The sequence below is a fragment of the Tachysurus vachellii genome, chromosome 24, assembly GCF_030014155.1.
Source record: "Tachysurus vachellii isolate PV-2020 chromosome 24, HZAU_Pvac_v1, whole genome shotgun sequence".
Lineage (NCBI taxonomy): Eukaryota > Metazoa > Chordata > Actinopteri > Siluriformes > Bagridae > Tachysurus > Tachysurus vachellii.
In genome coordinates this window covers 15,611,315-15,618,144 of record NC_083483.1, presented here as the reverse complement: position 1 = coordinate 15,618,144, position 6,830 = coordinate 15,611,315, and positions in this window count along the sequence as shown.

The following is a 6,830-nucleotide window of genomic DNA, read 5'->3' as shown; positions in this document are numbered from 1 at the left end:
TTATTCTTTCTTTGCTTGTAATTTCATCTTTTGATTCACGCTTCAGTTTTCTTTGTTTTTCTTTCCTTTAAAAATATCACAAAAAGGTTCATGCAGATTTCTGGCAAGATAAAAGTCTAAACCAACATAACAAAGTTTAAAATGAGTAACTTAACTGAGGTGATGAGACAGAGATTGATGTGGATGATGATGATGATCATTCATCATCTTCCAAGAGACTAGCAGAACTAATTATCCTTCATCACTAAATGTTATTTTTTTAAATTAGCCACATCAGCTGTGCAGGAGCTCAAGAGCCGGTGTTAAAATCTGTGCTTGATAACCATACCTGACAAAATTAATAACTTTCTATACACATTTAAATCTCCACAGATGAGTTTGCTCAGTTATGTTCGCTAGCTGGCTACTTTACATGGTATCTGTGAGGTATATCTCATCAGCAAGCATTGCTAACATTAGCAAAAGTTAGGTACCTGTAGTTACTTGATATTTAACCCTCGCTTCAGGAAAACATGAGTGTGGTGAGTTTTCTGCCAGTTTAAGTCGTTAACAGCTAAATATTGGCAGTTTTGTTGATACTTCTGAAGACAAACAGTGGATTAAGTTGACTAGAAGCCATTTTCTTCCTCGTTATATTTGTTCACTAATATGGCAGCCGCAACAGGACAATCACGTGACCACCAGACAAATCTAAATTATTAATACTAATACAGTGCCTTAGTTCTCTTTAACACAATTAAATTATATTCTACACACTTCCTAACACCTACAAATTCATAAAAAATCTGTTCAACATGTTTGATTTGTTACTAATTGCAACATCATTTTAATATGAAAAATGAAGAATTCTGCGGACACACGACTGCTTTATGCATGCATGAACAGCTTATTTTTAGTTTTATTCAACAATTCAAGTGAAATTATTCCGCTTTAAGACATTAACACATGTTTCACACTGGATGTGCAAGCAGAGCAGGAGCGGCATGAGCAGTGCTTTAACATAGGGGAAGAAGCACCTGCACTAGTGGTAGAAATTCTGATTCTGTCAAGAGATTCATTTTCAGTTTGTTCACCAAAATGATTCGTTCAGATTCGTTCACTGATTCGTTCACTGATTCGTTCAGTGACCATTTATTCATATTAGCAGGGGGTGCATTTATGTAATATAAAGTGTCTTGTGTGTTATGTCTTACGTAAACGAACATATACTTGTTACAAAAAACTGATTTGGCTTTATTAAAATGTGTGCCTAATCAACGCATTAAATAAATCCAAAGTACTGTAAGTAATAAGTCCAAATAAATGATTTAGCTTTTAACATTTATACATTCATAAAACTGGGACTGTGTTAATTGTGTGGGAGTTGTGTACTGTACTGTGGGTTAAATATGAATATATAAACAAGCATATGTGCACAGTACCTATAACTGTGCTTTGCATCCACTTTCTGCTGATTGCTGCTCCCTTCACAGCCCCAGCCTGAATGCAATATTGACCATTTGTTTAACAATTTTTATAGAAGTGTATGAAATGACTCAAACATCATGAAGTAATTTAATTTAAAAGAGGAAAACTGTTAACATAAAACAATAACAATAATAAAAATAAAATATATATATTTTAATAATAATTTTTAATTCATTACCTGATGCCCTCAATTAGCTCAACTCAAGTAAAAATTACTGTTAATTTGTATTTATGGCACGTTTAACCACCATATTGCTTTATTACACTGCATTCATTACAAGGGTAAAGTGTAAACTTCTTTCTTTGCTGCAAATATTTGCTGCAAGTCGTGCTCTGTTCGCCATTATTATTGCTCAACATCTGGTGCATTTCATTCACAAACAACATGTACCAGTCCGGTCAATCTCTCTTTTCAGACTCATAAGCAACTACATTCAATAAATTATAAGCCCTGTCACATCTCATACTCAAGGGCTATTGGCTCGAGGTTTGCCAAAGAATCAATATAGAAAGGGAAATTAGAAAAATATAATAACATTTTAAATGTACAAAATATATGAATATATAATATAACATTATAATAAGTTAGAAATAGAATAAGCAAAATGTATGCTGACTGTGTAAGACTGTCCAGCAATATGGTCTGTTTCTGATAGGTTAGAAAACTGATTAATGAGATTAGGGATTTTTTCTCTAATGTTTACAAAACATAAGTCTTACAGTGACAACACGCTACACAAATGGAGGTATGCCCCAGGCCTCGACCCACAGTCACAGATGGATAAACTGCACAATATCATGCCCTCACCACTACGGGGGTCTCTGAGAGAGTAGCCATGGACCAGTTCCTTTGTGCCTTTTTGAACCATTTCTTTCCTTAGTGAATCCCAAAGAAATGCTCAATGCCATTGAGAGCGTGGGAGCTAGAGATGAGCCGGATACTCGGCTGAAATGAGTATCCGGTACGGATAAAGCACTTCTGCCGAGTACGAGTATTATACGAGTAATACGAGTCAATATCTGTGCTCGGATTGAATGAAAATCATCATTGGGTATCTGATTGTGTCAGAGTTCTGTGATAGGCTAGTCACAGCGCCCCTCCCCTACACACATACAGATGTATTGTGTTGCTGTGTCTCGCTCTGCTCACTCACAGTCACACACAGAACAGCTCTCTGTCTCTCCCTCAGTCACTCGGGTTCGCGGGTCTTGTCCGTTAACGTTTAGGGTTTCTTCAGCTTTTTACTTCGGGTTGTAACGTTAATAATACGTACTTACTAACCAGTAGAGTTCTGGTAAACGTGGGTTCGTTCAGACGTGGTGCTTGCTTGGTAGAATGCGACTCGCATTGCGTCTCTGCCTGTCGGAGATTTTTTTCTTTTTTAAACCTTCAGCTGTCTCTAACCAGTAACCAGACACTGAGTGTCTGACACGTTTTTGCTGTATTTCATAAAAACATAAAGGTAGTAAGCTAGTGTTATAAATATTACAAATTAATTATTACCGGTTAAAGCCCCGCCCGTTTCAAGACAAGCCAGCCTACTTCCGGGTTAGGCCCCACCCACTCCGAGTACAGATACAGATACAGATAATTCATATGGTTAACAGATACGGATAAAGATACAGATAATGCTGTACTCGCTCATCCCTAGTGGGAGCCACCCTGGAGATCAACCAAATGCCCTGGGGAGACTCCCAGACCAGCCCATGATGCCCCCAGTCATTTTGCCAACTTGACACTGAACCTGCCAGGGAGAGGATGAAAACCAAAAACCTCCTCAACTTGGGAGCCATCCATGAGCTCATGCCCGCTGAGCCTGACCTGACCACCATGCCTTCAGCCAACAAGCCATGGTTAGCCGGTTGCAGCCCATCTCACCGGAGAGGTTAAGGGGAAACCCCTTAGTGAGTAATAGTTATAATGGAGCACTGAAATGATATTGTGTTAGATGCAAAGGTAGTCATAAGAATTAAAGTGTAATTAAAATATTAAGATTTCTTAGGTAATCTGGTAAATGGGGATGCTAAAAGTGGTAATGTTGGTTGAAGTTTAAAATTCGTTGAAGTTTTTTGTTTTGTGTAAATGTGATTTCATTTTTTGGTTTTAGCCCCGGTTGATGTTTGTAAGGTTCAGTGGTTATGTCAGGAGTACTGCAACATAGGTTTGGTTGAGGCTTTACAGCCTCAAGGGGGGAGTAATGTTATGAAAATTCTTAGTAAAAATAATTAAAGTATCACTCCTTACAATACGATAACCACAGTAAAGTATTAAGCCTTGCAAAATATTACAATTGGTGTCATAAGACATACGTAGGCGAGGTTGTAGGCCCCAGATGTAATAGTTTTAAGGTAATATATGACTAACATATGAATGGCCACACCTGAGTCAAAGTGTAAACAAGAAAAGAAGTTTATTGTGATCATAAACTTAGTAAAAGTAACCAGACTCAGTGCTATCAGGCCTAGTCAGTCTGAGCTCTCTGATCAACAATGTGTGAGGAAGTGAAAGTCAAAAGTTCAGCTGAAACAGGCCTCATGTAGGGAGTAGGGAGAGACAGCTGAATCAGGCGACCAGCTAGACGGACCTGCTGATTCTGAGATTGAGGGTCTAAGGGAAAAGGGGAACCTGACCTTTAGTAGAAAGAGAGAAGCTCAGGCTTAAAATATGCATGTGCAAGCCCAGTCTGGAAAGTGACAGACTGAGATCATAACAATTTTTTAGTAAGCTTAAGGAGTCAACATAGAACTCACTTATATACAAAGCAACATTATAACAGCAAGGGCTTAGCAAAAACAGCAATACAACATAACCAATATAATCGAGAACTTTTATCATAATTCAAACTCATAAAGATAACATATAATCAATCAATTATATAATCAGGGATGAGGGATGTGATAGCCTGGTGGTTGAGGTGTTGGATTACCAATCGGAAGGTTGTGGGTTCGATTCCTACGTCCACCGGGCTGCCACTGCTGGGCCCCTGAGCAAGGCCCTTAACCCTCAAATTGCTCAGTTGTATAAAAATGAGATAAAATGTAAGTAGCTTTGGATAAGGGCGTCTGCTAAATGCTGTAGATGTGAATGTAAATGTAATCAGTAGAAATCATATACAGTATAGAATAGCAAGAAATGAAATGAGGAAATTTACTCATTGTAAGCTGTAAAAGAGGATTAATACACAAGACATCTGTGTTATGAAAGATTGAGCGGCAAATAACTCAAGAATGAGGAGTGACAAGAAGATCTCTGGAGCACATTTTTTAACAACGAAGCATGTTTTTTTAATAACAATGCAGAAGTAAGTCTGGAAAAACAACAGGAAAATTAAAAGGGCAGACTTGTTTTTCTGAAAAAAATTAAAAGGGTAGACTTGTTTTTCTGGGAAATAAGGGGAAGTCACTTAGTGACTCTGCAAAGTAAGGGGAATATAGAAAGGAGGAATTACCTGAATGTATAGAAGGCACCTAGAGGTGCCAGGGTATATATTGAGGAGATTTCATGGGGAGAGGGCCTGCTTTTCTTGCTTTTTTGTGTTCGAAAGTTTTGGGTTGCAGGGGGATGCCCGCTTGTTTTTTTTTCATTTGATTGCTTTTGACTTTTTTTTTTTAATTTTTCCTTGAGCTCAATGGAACTGTTGGCTGCAATAAAGAAGTTTGCTCATTCTCATCCAGGTCTGGAAAGTCTTCTCATTGTTTTATTTGTATCAATTATAGTGTTATCAGTAAAGTTTAGTTTAAATAGTTAATATTCGGTTAAAGGTCTAAAAGTGTGGTTCACCCTGCGATGTGTCCACTCGGAGGCAGGCTCTGAGTTCCGACAATGCCCTCACCACTACGGGGGTCTCTGAGAGAGTAGCCATGGACCAGTTCCTTTGTGCCTTTTTGAACCGTTTCTTTCCTTAGTGAATCCCAAAGAAATGCTCAATGCCATTGAGAGCGTGGGAGCCACCCTGGAGATCGACCAAATGCCCTGGGGAGACTCCCAGACCAGCCCATGATGCCCCCAGTCATTTTGCCAACTTGATACTGAACCTGCCAGGGAGAGGATGAAACCAAAAACCTCCTCAACTTGGGACCCATCCACAAGCCAATGCCCGCTGAGCCTGACCTGACCACCATGCCTTCAGCCAACAAGCCATGGTTAGCCGGTTGCAGCCCAGCTCACCGGAGAAGTTAGGGGAAAACCCGTCACTCGTGAACTCATGAAGCACTGTGACCCTGCCATACTGACACAACCAGCTAACGTGCAACACAGGTCAGAATATGCAGTCCAGTGAAAAATAGCCACAGGTGTGGAAGAGTAGTTGGAGGTTTCAGTGCAATAAAGTAAAGCCAGGTGGGCCTGGTGGCCAAAGCCACTCAAAACTCGGCAGACCAATTAGGAGTGTCCTCAAATTCCTCAAGAGCCAGGCTCTGCAACAGGAGGGATGTAAACTATCAAATATTGAGTGGAAGTAACATGCTCCTTATCTCTTTTCCTTCTTCCAGAATCCGCCTGCTAGAAGACGATGCCTAAGCCACACTCCTGGGGTCTGCTTCTTCGGCAGTCCTCTGCCAAAACCAATGCCAGCACTCCTCCCACACCAGCAGAAACCTTTCACGCCACACCAGCAGAGCCTTCATTTGACCAGCTTCTTTTCTTCCCAAAAGGAATAAAGAGCTATTTTCCTTTAAATTCCAGAATATAAAATTATGATATGAAAGTATGGGGTCCGGGGCCCTCTGCTAAGGGCTGTCCGGTCCCTATATGACTGGAGCAGGAGTTTGGTTCGCATTGCCGGCAGCAAGTCAGACTTGTTCCCGGTGCATGTTGGACTCCGGCAGGGCTGCCCTTTGTCACCGGTCCTGTTCATTATCTATATAGACAGGATTTCTAGGCGCAGTCGGGGGCTGGAGGGAGTCCGGTTTGGGGACCACAGGATTTCGTCTATGCTTTTTGCAGATGATGTTGTCCTGTTGGCTTCCTCAAATCAGGACCTTCAGCGTGCACTGGGACGGTTTGCAGCCGAGTGTGAAGCGGCAGGGATGAGAATCAGCACCTCCAAGTCTGAGGCCATGGTTCTCAACCGGAAAAGGGTGGCTTGCCCCCTTCAGGTTGGTGGAGAGCTCCTGCCTCAAGTGGAGGAGTTTAAGTATCTTGGGGTCTTGTTCACGAGTGAGGGAAGGATGGAGCGGGAGATCGACAGGCGGATCGGTGCATCTTCTGCAGTGATGCGGTCGATGTACCGGTCTGTTGTGGTGAAGAAAGAGCTGAGCCGCAAGGCGAAGCTCTCTATTTACCAGTCGATCTACGTTCCTACCCTCACCTATGGTCATGAGCTTTGGGTCATGACCGAAAGGACAAGATCCCGGATACAGGC